Source organism: Bidens hawaiensis, unplaced genomic scaffold (genome assembly GCF_021521415.1).
Source record: "Bidens hawaiensis isolate Kalapana, Puna unplaced genomic scaffold, B.hawaiensis_p1.1 tig00012229_1, whole genome shotgun sequence".
In the NCBI taxonomy this organism is placed as follows: Eukaryota; Viridiplantae; Streptophyta; class Magnoliopsida; order Asterales; family Asteraceae; genus Bidens; species Bidens hawaiensis.
In genome coordinates this window covers 574895-591698 of record NW_027491988.1, presented here as the reverse complement: position 1 = coordinate 591698, position 16804 = coordinate 574895, and the positions used below count along the sequence as shown (strand labels likewise).

The 16804-nt window shown below is 35.3% G+C and overlaps 1 pseudogene; it reads right to left on the bottom strand.

Annotated features, from left to right (window-relative positions):
- Positions 1 to 7828: 7828 nt before the first annotated feature.
- On the bottom strand, positions 7829 to 8260 carry LOC143540396 (ethylene-responsive transcription factor ERF011 pseudogene; annotated as a pseudogene).
- Positions 8261 to 16804: the final 8544 nt, after the last annotated feature.

The following is a 16804-nucleotide window of genomic DNA, read 5'->3' as shown; positions in this document are numbered from 1 at the left end:
AACATCTTATTACCTCATAATAGTTCTCTAGTCAGTGGCGAAGCTTGGGCTTCGCCATGGCGGTGACCGAAGTCACGGACCCAAAAATTTTCGGGTCGGCGTTCGGTTCGTGTCGGTGGTTCGGGCCGTGTCGGTGGTTCGGTTCGTGTCGGTGGTTCGGTTCGGGTCGGATCAAACAATATGACATCCATATATATAATTTTTTTTTTCATTCATTCAAAACGATTGTTCTTACAATTAAAAAAAAACTAGACCTAAAATATCCATAATATGATAATAATACGAGAGCTGAGAGGAGGGTGAGTACCTTAGAAGAAGAATTACAAAGCAGCTCGACGACCTTTAAGATTTTTGAATTCTTCAATTATTGATTCCGAATCAAATGTTTCAGCAATGTCTTTTTCTATATAAACCACCAAGCTATTACAATACCTATTACAAGCTTAATTGACTAATTTCCCTAAATCCCCAATTCACAATTACAAACCCTAATTTTATAATCATTGATTTAACAACACAATAACACAAAGGAAGAGCAGATAAAGTATTACTTTGCGGTAGTGGATGAGTGGGGATGAGCGGCGGCGGTGGATGAGCGCGAACGGCGGTGGGGCGGTGGCGGTTGGCAAACAGAAGGCAAAGGGGAAAGGGAAGCAGGTGAGGGCGTGCGCCAGACTGAGGCCGATCCTTTTTTTTTTTAATTCCCATTTGTTTTTTGTTTTTTATTTAAAGTTATGGTATCCAATAATTTACAACAAGCCCCCTTCAAATTTGAGTAGGGCTGTAAACGAACCGAACGAACACGAACAAGGCCTTGTTCATGTTCGTTCGTTAAACAAATAATGTGTTCACGAACACTTACCGAACAAGATTTTATGTTCGTGTTCGTTCATTAAGGAAATTAATGTGTTCACGAACAAAAATAAAATCAGCAGAGCCTAGAGATTGATATCAATGTAGTTATCAATATGGATAATGAAAAACAGTAAACGAATCGAATGAACACAAACAAGAGCGTGTTCGTTCATTTAACTTTAAAAGAACACGGACACTTAATCGAATAAATATTTATGTTCATGCTCGTTTATTTAAGAATGGACATTTGCGTTCGTTTGTTTAAAATCTAAATGAACATAACTGAGCAAAGATAAACAAACATGTATAAACAAATGTAAAAGAACACAAATATAAATGAACTTATACGAAAACACATAAATGAACACAAAGTAGCAAATACATATGACCTATCCAGATAATATTTAATTATGTTCTATTAATATATAAACAAGCATAAATAAACAGACATAAACGAACGTTCATGAACATAAATGAACGAACGAACATGTGTTCATGTTCGTCCGTTTAATTAAACGAACACAGATTTTTTGTTCATGTTCGTTCGTTTATTAAACGAACATAAACGAACTTCCCACCGAACGGTTCACGATAGTTCACCGAACGTTCGGTTCGTTTACAGGCCTAAATTTGAGTGCTATTAAAAACTAAACTTTTTTACAATTTTTATAACATTTGCTTATAAAAACCGTGATATTTTTTATAAAAAATCAAACGATAGGGTATTATATTTAAAAAAAATTGGTGGTGACCGGTAGCTCTTTGTAATTTGGCAGTGACCGCGCTTAATACCTATAAAAATTTTCGGGAAAAATCGCAAAATTTACCCTATTAACGGAGAAAACAGCAGTGACCGGGGCCACTCCGGGTCCCTCTAAAGCTGCGCCCCTGTCTCTAGTTGAAGTCCATGAACGTAGGCCAGATTAGAACGAACCATGTTAAAACTCCCGTGTTACTTTATGTTATTGCTTTTGTGAGCTTCGTGTGTTTAACCTAAACCGCCAATCAGCTATCACCGCCCGTCGGCAGCCTGTCTCCGTTGCTAAGTCAGCGACAACAAGGTAGGCGTCCACTTATACAACATAGGAAGAATTCTAATGTGGCCACGAGAGCTATTATATAGTAGGGAATTGAACCTTTACATGGTCCAAAAGATCACTATATATCATGACAAACCTCTATGAAAACCCAAGCAAATACCAATAACCCAACATTTTTTTGCATATCTAACTCATCAACTTGTGCAACATGATAGGTCAGCCATTTAGAATAAGTGCTCAAAAGATTATCCATTTAACATAAAAAACATCAAATTCTTTATTGAACCTGCACAGAAAAGGATGTTGCAAAAAAAAATGCTACTTACGCAGCTGGATTTGCAATAAAAATATACGGTTTAAAGAATGATGAATACAAAGAATGTATGCAACACGCTTTCAACCACAATGCTAGGTACATGTCACATATTGCTACCTTACATAGTTAACTCTATTTTCAAAACTATCTTATTCAAACAGTTATGGTTTAGCCTATGCACAATTTCTTATTCCTAGTAAATATGAGGTCTCAACCTTCAAATTAAAGTTCACAGTGCAAAACTTTCCGTTAACACATAACCCTAATCGTTGAGCGATGAGCATATTATGGATAGTTGGATACTTTTGATTGATTTAGGTAAACGAATGAGAGTCCAGCAAAACTACAAATGTGAGATACAATTGTTCAAACTTCAAGGGCAACAAATTTCGAGAATAAACTTAGGGTATGTTTGGCAATGAGTTTTTAGGAGCTTTTAGGGGCTTCAATCTTTAAGCTTTTAAGAAAAAGCTCATACTCCGTTAAAAACCTTGTTTGATTGAAGTAGCTTGAAGCTTTTAGGTCATGAGAAAAAGCTTAAAGCTTAAGCTCCAGCTAGTAGCGTTTAGAAAGAACTACAAGCTTTTAGTATTTTAATTACTTAAATAACCTTCCAAAATAATTATATTTAATATTATTGTTTTTTAGTTATGCCCATTTTGGTCATTTATACATTTTATTAAAAGCTCCAGCTACTCTGCCAAACACTTAAATATATCTAAAAGCTACAGCTTTCAGCTACCAGTCACCAGCTTTCAGCTACCAGCCACCAGCTAGTTTTGCCAAACATACCCTTAATGAATCCACGAAACAAATAGCTCGCCTAGTGGAACCCAGCTTATTTTAATTTGGGCCGAGCCCAAGATTTTTATGTAACTAGATTCTTAAAACAACTAACATTAGTTTCAGGCATAAAGGTTAACCTTTTTATGTTAATGTTAAATTTCTTTAATGCTTGTGTTCTAGCTTTATCTTTACCAATGACCACCAAGGCACCAACCCAATGATAGCATTTTATTTTTTAACAAGAGACAAGTAAAATCAACTACAAAGAAAGAATGTGAGAAATAAAAATGGAGAAAGAGGAAATACTAAATAAGTATGGGTGGGTAGTAAAATCGATTAGCAGGTCCATAACCAAATAAAATCAAGTATTTTGTTTCTATGTGCTTGTAGTTTTTATTTTGTTAAAATGTTATAGTATTTAATTGTGTGGTTTTATTTTTTAACTATTATGTTTATTAAATAATAAAATATTAAGTAAATAAAAAACGATCCAATAATAATTGTAATTAGTTATAATCATTATACTTGATTTGAAAGGAACTTCATTGAATTCATTTTTGCTTACATGATACCTATGTGTCATTTTAACTAAGCAATTAGTTAAGAACAATACACATAATCTTAGTGGCTCAATTGTATTGTTGGTCCAAGAGCAAATACAAAACTAACCTCTTTTCCAAGTGTCATTGTTATATATTGTGGTGACGGTGACGGTGACGGATGTAGCTCACAACCAGGGGTAGCATCCGTTATCCCTCAACTTTTCGTCTATAGTGTAAATTTTTTTCTTTCTGTGTCGGTTTTCTTATTTCGTTACCCCTGAAAAAATATTACGTTACCCCTATTTGTTTAAAGTCCAACCAATTTAAAAATTCAAATTAAATAAAGCCCAAACAAAGTTTATAGCCCAAATCAAATAAAAATCATTAACTTTTTTTTTTCTTTTGTTTGAACGAGAAACATCAAACTAAACAGTCTCAAACGGAAATAGGCTCAACAAAATCATGATTTTTTAAAAGTTCAAATCAAATAAAGCCTAAACAAAGTTTATAGCTCAAAGCAAATAAAAGTCATTAACCCCTTTTTTTTTCTTTTGTTTGAACGAGAAACATCAAACATAAATATGCTCAACAGAATCATCATTTTAAGGTTGAAGTTTTTAATACGGTTATGGATATGCGAATTCAAGAACTTGGAAATAGATTCAGTAAGATCTCAACTAGTTTGTTAGAAAATACGTCCAGTTTAAATCTATGAGATTCATTTTCCAAGTTTGACATATCTAAGATAGTAGCTTTTTCGGAGATGTATTCGTATGATTTTAGTAATGAAGAAAGATGGTGTATTTTAGGTGATCGTACGACCTTTTTTCACACTTTAAAGGAAGATAATAAATTTGCACAATTGGGTGGAATGTTTGATCTTGCTCGTGTAATGGTGGAAACCGGAAAGCACACCATTTTTCTTTGGTTTATCGAACATTGAAGCTAGCTAGCGTTGGTTTTATCAATTGTAACTGCAACCGTTGAAATATGTTTTTTTTCTAAAATGAAGCTTATTAATACGAATTTGTGCAAGCAAATGGGGTGATGAATATTTAAACAATGCTTTAATTTGTGTGATCGAAAAAGAAACGCTTGATAAAGTGAAAGAATAATGTATAATGGCTCGATTACAAGCTTTCAAAAACCGAATAGGAGAAATTTTGCACCGATGTGCTTATTTAATTTATTATCGTGTCTTTACTTTTGTTTCGTTTATATTATATGAAATACGGTAAAAAAAATTAATGTTATCCCTAAGATTTATGTCTCGATCCACCACTGAGTAGTGACTAACGAATCTAGAAATATATAAGAGGGGTAAAAAAGGGTCAAAATGGCGAGTTGATTGCTATACGGGCCAAACGAGTTGATTAAAGCACATCAAATGTGTTGGTTAAACTAAAAACCCTACTCTTTGTAAACTTGATAAACCATAGTGAATTCATAAAAATCATAAATATATAACTGAATAAGCATCTTTCAATTACTAATCATGGTTCTTTCGGTTTTATATACCATACTAGCTTTTGAACCCGTTTATTATACGAGATTTATCAAATGATAAAAATAAAAAAGGTCATTTATTTCAATTGTGATTCTCAAAATACTTATGAATTAATTTAATGTAGACTTAAAGGAAAAACAAAGGGTTAACGAAAATTACTAAAATAACATGGTTTTGGAAACGTCGGGGTGTAGGTGTTTTTGCAAGAAATTTAAAAAATATGCTAAAGTTGCGTAGTTGGTCAAACTTCATGTATAAAAATGACACTATGTTATCAAATCCACACTATGTTATAACCCGTTTGACAAAATGATTTTGACCCATGACCCGTGGATAGCTAGAATGAATGAGATGAGAGATTAGAAATTATGAGAAATGTAGGCTTGACACCTAAGATTCAACATTTTCTTTTATTAGTATTGTAAGATAAGATTAATGTATCATAACAAGATTTTTTTATATCGAGGGCCCGATATGGTCTGATTGTGAAGGAAAAGTTTATAGTCATTTACAATATTACTAATTTACCTTATCTTTTTCTTCTTATCTAACTCATGAATGAGTACATAATTGTAAAGTTACAATTTTTTTTTCTATCTTTTCCTTTCTATCCAACGCAAGAATATAATTAACACTTTCTTTTATTTTATTTTATTTTAACTCGAGAGTGTCTTTTAAATATATAATTTATTTTTCTTTCTTCCCCTATCCAATTTTATCAATTCTTTTTCTTGTATTTTAAACCCGATAATGCAGTGTTAGTGTTCATAGTTTAACCTGCTCCATATGAGTTCACCTTGGGTTTGTTGTTTTCAAAGTCTAAACAATTCTTGACTCGTTTTATGTTTAAACTCGATACACTAGAAAGACATGATTTATAAATTATGTTAAAAATGATGCTTAAATTTGCCATGTTTGTTGGTGATCAAGATTACAAAGCGACTATGAACATCTTCACTAAGAGTTCGTAAATGATTAGCAATGAAGTATGAACCACTTTCAGTCGCTAACTTTTCTTTTAAGTTTTACTGGTACAAATGTTCGAATAAAATATAAACTCAAATAAAATAATATGTGGACCTACTCGTTAGTGCGTAAAAATCAACATGATTGGCGCCGATGGTACAAGAAGTGAAAAAACTAATGTGCGTCAACTTGACTTGCCAACTAATAATTCAATGATACGTGGTGCCTGGACCGATAGGAAAGGTGACAACAATAGGACTTCAAAGAACACATATGGCGCTTTTTAAATTTAATCATTATCATAACACTTATTCACTTTTTAAGTTTTGAGTTGTATTAGGCTTGTTACGGTGGGTAAAAAGGGCTTTAATAGCTTATGTCCGTGTCGGGCCGATAAAGGAGAGGCTTCAACATGTTGCAGCAAATGTATATTTTCAACACATTGTGGGGCACACATGCTAACAAGTTTGGGCTTTAAAATGGTAAAGAGACTTTAAACCACGACACTATGTTGAATCATTAAGATGTTTTGACTGATTAGCCTTTGAATTATTTAGCATGTCTCTAAAACTTAGTCATTAAAAGGATTTATAAACTATTAAGAGATGTTTTTTAATGAACCAAAAAAACTCTACCTCTGGCAAGTTCAGAGATACCTCTTAACAGAATGATTAAAAGGCTACCAAACAGCCCTTTAATTTTACTTCACGATTATATAACGAGATAATATTTATTGATTTATATATAATAGTCAAACAAAACAAAATATAATTTAACATTCACGAGATAAAATGATGCGTGAATGTCTTTTGAACAAACTTTTGTAACAACATACAAACACAGGGAACACATGACATGAAGAATAGAAAGACTGTAAAAATGATTATTCACGTTTGAAAAAAAAATGTTTTTAAGTAACTGTTAACATTCAGATATATTATTATTTATTTATTATAAGAACTATTATGTTTAACGTAGAGTTAATGAACGTTTAAGATTATATTACCACCACAAAATATATACATGGTGCAAATTCTATTACGCCATAGAAATATGTCATTATTTATATTATGCGATTGATTCTGCTTGAACAAAAATGCACCATTGGCTAAAATCTTCTAAATACCATATATAGCTAAATCCATATCATTGGTGTTTCAGTTAGACTAATCGTGGTGAAATGCCCCTACCATCTCACCTTTAATTCTTCAGCCAACCCATTAGACCCTTGTTAAACATGAAGAAATCCCCGATTAACAGGGCCGAGCCGCCGAGGGGCAAGAAGCGTAGACCAACCTATTTCTAACCAATCACATATCCCACTTACATTTTTATTTTTATTAAAAGAAAAATTAAATAATAATTGTGTTTTCAGTCAAACCATTACGCGTTTTTTCATGAAAAGTTAGCAAGATCTCCATACCTACTTGAACAATGGTTTCCACTTTTTAGTTAAACCCTCAGACATAGTCGCAACAATACGCAGACATATATTGATGTAAAATTAGTAACAACTAGTAGAACGATCCAAGGTCTGTTCTTAAAATTCTAATTATCAATCAGATAATTACTAATTTAAACATATAATTAATCACTTTCTAAACACAATCCTAAATCCTGCAAAGCTATCGAACAATTGTTATTTTATTCAATAAACCAAGAAACAATTACAGTAATTAAACACCAGATCATCTTGTATTCTTGTTTAATCAGCAAATCCGTTCGTTCGTTACAATACTGTAGTTAGTAAACCCATCGAAATAAATTACCGAATCGCTTCTTCCCCGAATGAATAATAATAATATCCTTCATTCACTTACTCCCATCCACATCCGGGTTCGGGTTCAGGTTTCTTATTCAAGTCGGGCTTTTCGAGCATCACTTCCTTACCGGGTGCATGCGAACATCTCGTTTCCGCATCCACCCGGGCCCCAACCTCCGTGGCCTTCTTCCGAATCGAAGCCGCCGACAACTCATCCAAGCCGCCATCAAACGCCAGTAATTCCGGGAAATTAAGCGGCGCAGTGGGTCCACGGAGGTAATACACAGCCGTGTCGTAGGCTCTAGCCGCGGCTACGGGTGTGGAGTATGAGCCGAGCCAGATTCTGGAGCGTTTATTCGGCTCGCGAATCTCTGCCACCCACTTTCCCCACTTCCTCATACGGATTCCTTTGTACGGTCTGTCGTTGTTTTTCCGCTTTTCAGGCGGTGAGCAGCTGCACCGGCCGCCGGTGATTCTTCCGTCCATTGATCTGGTAATTTGTGTGAATTTGGGAGGTTGGTTGGGTTTGATGGATGGATGGATGGATGGATGGATGAGTTCGGAGAGTTCGATAATGAAAATCCTTTTAAAACTAAAACTACTTTATTATTATTTATTATAATATAATATAATAATATTAATATGTATGCTTATTATTTAAATTTGAAAATTGGGTAAGCTAATTTATATATGTTGTGTGACTAAGTTTAATGAAAGGCTTGGGTTATACACACATTAGGGAGGTTATTCAAACACTAGGTGAGCCTATGCAAGTCGTATATAGTCTATACGACTCGTATAGGTGTAGAGTCAAGTCATTTTCGGTCAGGGAGTGTCAGTTTTTATTATTTGTATCGTATAGCCCCTATACGAGTCGTATAGGGCTATACGACTCGTATAAAGTCTATTTGACTTGTATAGTTTTTTTTTCCTTTCTTTTAAGATTACTTAAAAATTACCAAAATATTAAAAAAAACATCCGAGTTGGTTACAAAATAGAAACACGTAATTTACAAGTAACTATTTTGCTTCATACATTGACCTACGAACAACATGAGCGTTTTATATCCCAATGTTGCAATATGCCAAACAACTTTTGATATTATCTTACAAAGCAACACACAAATCTTACATGGTTTAACCGTTTGAGCAAGAAAAGCTGATACCTGAGCTGTACGGGTCGTATACCATCTATATGGCTCGTATAGACCATAAAATAATTATAAATCTCTGGTCAAAGTACATGCTGACATGTTGTCTATATGATTCATATAGACCCTATACAGCTCGTATAGGTCTATACGAGCTAGAATATCTATACGGCTCGTATAGACCGCAAAAAGCTGTCACACTATCACCTCCGTATGCATGTCAATAAGTGAGACCTATACGACTCATATAGGCCCAATACGAACCGTATAGCCTTATTCACACACGATAAGGCTAGTGTTTGTATATAACCACCCCTTAATGAAATTAATTGATGGTACAATATTAGTTGAAATAAATTGTTGAGATAATGGCTAGTTGTTAGGTTAAAAACAAAGAATTGCCTCGTACTTTGTACGGAATGACTCAATGACAAAAAAAAAATTTTCAGCTACCTTAACCTAGCTATATGAAGCCTTTAAGCGTTTTCAAGTTATCTCCAGTTTTGAGGAAAACCCACCCGACCGAAAGCCCACCGGTGGTAAAACCCGGATGCCCTCTGGATCGAGCCGTATATCACAAAAATCTCAGTATTCCTTCATTACACCACCCATGCCATTCTCAAAGTGTCGTCTATGAGAATCAAACCCAGGCTTCCTACCACTACACCACATTAGAAATGACTAGATGTGAGGTTTAACATGTCAAAAACACAAAATTATTTATTAAGGAGTTTTGTAATGTTAAAGATTAGATGACGTGGTTGTAAATGAATTAAACATTTAGTGAATAGTTCATGAACCGTTTAGCGAAAAGTTTGTTTACTCTCATTTGTTTAATAAATGAACAACCACAAACAAGAAGTTATGTTTGTTTAGCTAAATGAACGAATATGAACCGAGGTTATGTTTGTTCATTTGTGTTCGTGAACTTTCAGTAATGCGTCCATTTATGTTCGTTTACGTTTTTTTGTTATATGTTCTTTTGTTAAAAGTTTGTTTTATATTTTTATAATATTTTATTTGAAATAACCAAACTAGCATTTACTTTTATAAGTTAATTGTTGATGTTCAATTCATTTCGTTAATGGTTTGTTTTATAAAGTGTTGACTTAACTAACAACAAATCTAATTTTTGTTTCGTTGACATTATCATAATAAAACCGCCAATCGGGATGATTATTTGTATGATTATTATTATCTAAAATGCCTAACTTTATTTAATTAAGGTGATTATGTCAATGTTTTGAATACCCTTTTTTTCCTTTTCTTTTTTCTCTTAAAGAGTACATGTTTGTTTGCATTCGTGAACCGTTCATAAACAAGTTTAATTCCTTAACGAACAAACATTAACAACTTTTTTCATTCGCTTAGCGCTCATGAACCGCTTGTAAGCAAGTTTAATGTTAAATGAACGAATATGAACAACGCTTTGTTGATTCGATTCGTTTACAACCCTATTAGTTACGCATATAGTATGAAGTTAAGTGAAACCATAGGTGGTCCCATTTAATTCACTAGCGTTGGTTATTCTAATGCATGTTTTCCAACAGAGTGATGTGTGAGGAGAATACAAAAGATAACTTTGGAACATGTTGAGTACTTACTATGAGAATAATATCCGACATGACTATAACGTTTATCACACTTCGAGGTTGGTGGCCATGCCAACCAAGATTTCCAAAACCGCCACTATCTAGAGATATGCACTTAAACGAAGAGAAGCCACGTTGCATTTCGACATCAAGTATAAAACGCAAACTTCCAAAAGGATCATTGACAAATCATACCACGCTCCAAGATATGTGATCATGCCAATGAACGATTTTGGCCAATGAATTTGTAGTGAGCTAATCGTAATGGATGGCTCACATCCACGTCATGCAAACACCCTTTTATATAGAGTTAAATGATAACTTAAATGTCAAACTACACTTGACGAAGACCATGTGATGTGGTGGAGCAAGAAAACGCCTCATACCTTCTTCACTGGCTCGACAACCTTTGGCACCACCTTCTTCTCCATCAAAGCGTTTTGTACAAAACGACATGAGACAATTTGAAGCTCAAAATGCCCAAGGGAGAGGGGGGGCGTTTTAGGGCTTTTTTTCCACACCACAACTCCCCGTTATGTTTGGTCTCGAGGGTATTGGGATTCAAATTGTCTCATGGTGTTTTGTACCAAAAGCTTTGATGGAGAGGAAGGTGGGGCCAAGAGTTGTCCAACCAATGAAAAAAAAAGGTGTGGGGGCGTTTTTCCCCTCCACCACCATACATGTTCTTAATAATCCCTGCTTACCTTATTAAAAGAGATTTTCATTTATTTTTACTAGTAGCATCCTTGATATAACTATCCTTTGTAGCTTACAGTTGACTAAGGATGTATATTCTCAGTTGCTCATATCTTATTGTTGGTGGCTCAGCTCGAGCTGCACATGTCAAGGTCAAGCTTAGAAGTCTCTAGGTGGCTTGAAGGAAAGACAATTATCAAGAACATGACATGATTGTTCAATACTACTATACTAGAAGACAATTTTCTTAGTCGTGTTTTTGATAGCCACTTGATAGAATCTAAACATTTTGTAAAATTAGAATTCAATATTTTGTAAACTGAATAATCGAATGTGTGCCACGTCATGTGTACTAATGAAAGAGTTTAAAGTATTGTGTTTTGAGGGGTTAAAATTTTGATAGTTTTTAATGTTTTCTGTATAAAAATATGTCTAATCCTTTAATTAAATAGCAGGAGAACATGTGTAATATTATCATTTTAGGTTTAAATGCGACTTTGTTAGTTGGGCTGGTGTAATTTTCTTAAATTGGGTGACACATGAATGTGAGTTGCTATTATAAGTTCTTGTACATTAATTTGTTACAAGATGTGCTCAATCATATTCATAGTTCCAAAAAAATATATGTTTTGAGGTTGTTACTTTATTGGATAGTATTATACGCAACTTGAGTAGTGCCGACATCAAATATGTTCAACTAGGCAAATATTTATTTTATGTTCCTTTCGAACATTAATTTTTTTTTTTTATAAATACGCTCATTTATCATTAAAATCAAAACGATTACAATAAAGTGGCAGGCAAAAGGGCAACAAGCTGCGCCGCAACCCCCTTTTGAATAGCAAACCAATTCTACTAAAAACAAAGCGTTGGGTCGTAGGAGACGACAAAGTACCATGAACGACACGCTGAACCCTGTTTAGAAACTTCAAGGCCTCGGGGCCAGAAACCCAAATGTATCAAAAGCAAAAGAGATAAACACATATTGATTTTTCTAAAACTAGATATTACTTATCTAAGCAATATCTTTATGTAAGTAACGGCAAAAGGAAACAAAGATAAAAAATTGTAACCTTTCATTCCCTTTTCTGAATTATACAATCAAAATAGCGATCACCATGACGTTTTACTTATCATATGATGATTTCAAATTTAGGTGCAACAGAAATTACCATTGGCGCGTGACACACCACAATCTTATCAAACTATCAATAGTCATAGCAAGCGTAAGGACAAGAATAAGTTTTTTTACCTTCTTAACCAATCTTGTACGAAGGTAACCTAAGAGCAAATACAAAAGAATTGAATTGAAGAAGAAAGCGTCGTATGGACTTACGTAAATAGTTTAAGCACAAAATCTGATGTAAAATCTTATATCGACTTTTGGGCAAATTTTTCTCAGAAATTTTGTCTTGTGTAAATAATTTTTATACCATGATTATTTAGATAATTATTATTGTGATTATTTTCATGTTCGTGATATAACTGTCTTATCTAAACATCTTTTTATATTTTCAAATTGATTTCTAGATATCAATATGATTTATATCTTACACTTGCTCATTGATGCACACTAACTCGCTAGTGTCTTGTTGTTGGTGGCTCAGTTCAAGTTGTAATGTAGATAGATTGAAGGATTTGTTAATGTAGCTCTCGTCATGGTTCAAATGATCATTTGTTGATTCAAATCGATTTACATCTTGAGAATCATCATAAACCAAACCTCCACGGTCTAGAGCTCTAGTCTGGTAATCATAAGCTATTAACAAGAACATGCTCAACATGTGCCATAGTATTAACTAGCGTACCTACATCTTTACCCTAGGTTACTACACTCATGTTGACTAAGGTGGTGCTTGTTTTTGCTTAAAACATCTGCAGGAGGCTTATGTCTGCGAGCACGCAGACATAAGCTTCTGAAGACTGTTTGTTTTTTTTTAAATAAGATCTGCAAACTGCTTTTATGGTCTTAAAAAAGAAGCTATTGTTTAACTTCTTCACATTTCTTAACATTCTACCAACACCTAATGTCCAACACCACCACCACCACACATCGTGCGCCGCCGCCACCACCGTCCATCAGCACCACCCACCACCACCACCCACCCATCGGCCACAACCGTCGTCCACTACCACCACCCACCGTCCGCCACCACCACCCCCCACCACCACCTACCATCCGCCACCAACACCGTCCACCACCCACCACCATCATCGTCCATCACCATCACCACCACCGCCCACCATCAACCACCAACTATTTTACTAGTCTACAGACGTTAAATGACTTCTATCTACTGTGATATGTATGATAGGTAATTAATTTTCAACTTATGCAGACGATACCCAGTTTATAAAACAAACAGTATTATATTTTCAGATCGTAGACCTTCAGACCACATCTTCAATTGCAGACATGCAATCAGATGAAATCAGATTGCAGACAGTTTTTGTTTTAAAAAACAAACGGCACCTAAGAGTATCTCCACCGGTAGGTTTTTGGTGACATGGCATGGGGCAAACGAAAGGAGGCGGGTGGAGACAAAGGTTTGCGTTAGGTTTCGTTTGCATTCTCAAACGTTTAAGGGGATGGGTTTGTAGTGGTCCCACGACAACTACTACACACAAATCATATATATATATATATACATATATATATATATATACACACACATATTTGTTATATTTTAATTGGGTTTAGATTGGTTTATGGGTGGAGGAAAAATGGAGATTTTTGATGAAAAGTTTAGAATATGATGTGACGATGAGATAAATGTTTGAATTGGTTTATGGGTGGGGGAAGCTCAAAGTGCAAACATTGGCGGACCTATTTGAGAAGAATGGGACGCAATCGTCCTCTGTAATAATAAAAAAGAATATTGTTATTTATATGTTAAAATCATGCTCTCCCCCATAAATTTTGGTTAAACTCCAAAGCAATCCACACGAAAGAAAAAAAAGGAAATCTCGAGTCCACCATTGAATACAAACATTCCATTATCTAACCAAGAATTATGAATCTATATGAATATGATACCGTAGTGTATGACTCAAAAAGAATGAGTCACCAAATTCAGTCTATTCCTCAAAAGTTCTTCCAATGAATACCCAATTATCCGTAATAGGTGACACATCTAATTCGAATTAATTCACCACTATTTACTTAATATGTACATAATATTTCAAGTTATTATTATTATTAGTAGTAGTAAACCCGCGCGATGCGACGGACGTGTGACTGGAATTTGGTGGCATTGGTTTGGTTTGTTATAGTAATGATATTATCTACATCCTTTTTTTCTTTGCTATAAAAAAAGTATCAAAAATACCGATTGCTTGAAAAAATAGAGATAGTGACCGATTTATATCGCAATGCAATGCCAAAAATGGATTTGTAGCAGCTACATACATATGCAATTTGAAGTTATTTGACAAAAAATTAAGACGGAAAGCAAAAAAATCAAAGATAAGATGAAGGCCAAAATTACACGGCTAACTAAAATCTTATAAAAATACAATTCAAATGATTCTGGTGTCCCTCTCAACTATATTGAAGTTTGAACGCATGATTTGTGGCAAGTGACATCCTTTAATTTAAAACAAAACGAATCAGCAAATTCAAAAAGTCGTAAACCTTGGAAATACTTGATTAGTAAATTTATGTTCCCGTGTAAAGTTCATTATTGCCCCTCACATACAATTTAATCTCTTTTAGATAAGAATTAGGTCATTAGACGAAGTGGAATAAATGGAGGGAATAGTCCTACAAAAGATGTATTAGCTTTATCCGAGCTTCTAAATTTGAAAGTCTCATCAGAGAATATGCATGAAAATAGTTTCAATATCAAAACCTATGAAAATACAGTACGCTACAAACCTTTACACCCTAGGGCTGCAGTGCAGTGCCATTACCTTCTACTCAGCACATATGTCCCTCTTTTAATCACCTACTCGTATCATTGAAATCGCTAGGGACTACACGCAAGTAAACAATCAGAAAAGCTTATAACAACTATAACCTAATCTCATAAGCAGAATTCTAGAGAACTTCATGCCAAACACAACAATTGTGCAAAATCTGATAAAATGAAGTAGAAATTAAAAGTAAGAGCTGGAAATGAAGTAGAAATTAGGGGGTGTTTGGGTGAGCTTTTAAAATGGATTTTTTGCTTATTTCTTTTTGAAAAGCAAAAGCAACTTTTGAAAAGCTCCAATTTAAAACTTTTGGAGGAGCTTTGCCAAACACATTTTGTTTTTCAACAAACAAACAAGCAAATAAGCAAGTTTTAAAAACTCACCCAAACACCCCCAAAACTAATAGCTTGAAAATCTAAGTAAAATAACTTTAAATGCCTCAATCATAGTGGACTTAATAACTTTAAATACTCTCATTGTCTGCTTTATAAAATTTTAATTAAAGTGAACAAAATATAATCAAATCATCAAACCTACAAATATGAAGAGGTAGGTCCCAGCAGAGCCTAGTTGGACCCGCAAGACTCACCTTGAACAGGGACGTCTGCGCAACGACCAACTGCTCCAGCAGGACCCACCATGCTCAGAGAACCTTACGCGCAGTACGCCAGCTGTACCCGCAGGGAAAGCCTCCCAATGGTGAAGTACCCCGCCTGTTCCCGCAGCTGCGGATACAAGCCATCAGGGAACGCTACCCGCACTAACAGCAAGGCTACACGCACAAGGCATTACCTACTTCAGTAGTCACATGAAGGAATGAGCAAGGCAGGAATACTCCCGCCTAAATGAGCCAGTCCGTATGCTTCTGGAAGATCTTTCGTACTATACCTACTAAGGTATGGGCGGAACAGACAATTTGACCAGAACAGCCCATGAACCAATCACAGGGTGACAGCTCACCGACAACAATACGAGGAGGAGCACCCTCTAGTACTGTTTGTCACTATTAGCCGCTGCCTACTCACCAACCCTTACGATGGGACGTGCGCAGCCTACAGTTGGTGGAACAGTGCATAGCCGGCAGTAAAGGAACAGTGTACAGCCGACCTTTACTGTTGGCCGTAGCCTATTCACTAACCAGCATGGCCTGTGCGTAGTCCACTGTTGGTGGAACAGGAATACTATTCAGCCGGCTGTACCTTCTAGGAAACCTACCTTCGGCTATAAATACTCCAACACTTTGGAATGGTAAAGACATCATCTGATATCTCATCTTATCTAGCAATCTCTTAATATACACTTATATTCAGAGCAATCTAGTCTGATTCTCACGCCGGAGGGTGGTCACAAGGAGGAACCCCCCCCCCCTTCTCAGTGACGAGCTTACGGTGTCTGTTTTGCAGGTCATCTGAAGAACAATCTTCTCTGCTGAACCTCATCCTCGTGAGAAACATTACTTAACCCCCAGATTATCTATAATCTGCCCAGGGTTCACTTAGTGTTTCTTCATTGGCGCCATCCGTGCATAAAAGCTAGAACTAATTCTTAGTTTTTTCAAAATTTCTGAAGAAATGGTTAACGTTACTCCGGTCCAAAGGCCAGTAATCGACCAAGAAACCCCGGTAACCACAACCCCAGCAACTGGGGGGAACACCGGCGGTTTTACAAATCTTACG